The 886-nt window shown below is 57.7% G+C and overlaps 1 pseudogene; it reads right to left on the bottom strand.

Moving 5' to 3' along the window:
• Positions 1-6: 6 nt before the first annotated feature.
• Positions 7-882, bottom strand: LOC104916641 (annotated as a pseudogene).
• Between the last annotated feature and the right edge of the window lie 4 nt (positions 883-886).

The following is an 886-nucleotide window of genomic DNA, read 5'->3' as shown; positions in this document are numbered from 1 at the left end:
CCGTGGGACAACCCAACACTGACCAAGAGTTGGTTGACCCACAAACACTGGACACATCCATGGGACCACTTTGACCACATTGACATCGGACCCATCCCCATTTCTCACCTCCCACCCCATCAAACCCACTCCAGTCACAACCTCATTTACCCATTGCCTCCTCCTGGTTGGGGCTCACTCCCTTTGTCCACACCAACCCCAAAACCCACACTGTGCCCCGAAAAACCCCCACCACCCCACTGACCGCCTTCCGCACAGCATTGGAGGAGAAATAGAAGATGAAGGGGTCAAGCGCGGGGCTGAGGGTGGTGATGAGCAGAGCGTAGGGCCTCCACGTGGGCTGCGCTGCTGCACAAAGCCCACCACATGCGAGAGGTTGTAGGGTCCAAAGCAGACCCCAAAGATGACCATGGTGGCCACGGCCAGCCCCACGGTGCGGTACTTCTTCTGCAGAGGGATGTGGGGTCGAGTGAGGAGGGCACGGATGGGGCGGATGTAGCAGAACACGGTGATGGCAAAGGGGAGGAGGAAGAGGACAAGGAAGAGCTTGCGGCGTAGTGGGAGAACGAAGCGCAGCTGGGTTGGGGAGAAGTCATCGTAGCAGTGGCAGCCCCAGCGGTGTTTAGTCTCAGAGGTGTTCTGAGAGGTCCATGGGGTGGTGGTGGGGATATGGGGCGTGTTTGTGTTTGTGCAGGCAGAGAATTGGAGGGCGGAGATGTTGAGGTCGGTCTTGGGGCTGGAGATCCTGTAGATGTTGAGACTGGGGATCTTCGATCCACTGGGAGCGGTGACGTCAGCAGTGGAGGTGTTGGGGACATCGGTGTCAATGCCGTTATGTTGGGTCAACTCAAATCCCCCAAGCTGGAATCCATTGACCCCAAAACAA

This window comes from Meleagris gallopavo, unplaced genomic scaffold (assembly GCF_000146605.3).
Source record: "Meleagris gallopavo isolate NT-WF06-2002-E0010 breed Aviagen turkey brand Nicholas breeding stock unplaced genomic scaffold, Turkey_5.1 ChrUn_random_7180001926159, whole genome shotgun sequence".
NCBI lineage: Eukaryota > Metazoa > Chordata > Aves > Galliformes > Phasianidae > Meleagris > Meleagris gallopavo.
The sequence above is the reverse complement of the archived record's forward strand: the minus strand, read 5'-3'. Positions and strand labels throughout refer to the sequence as shown.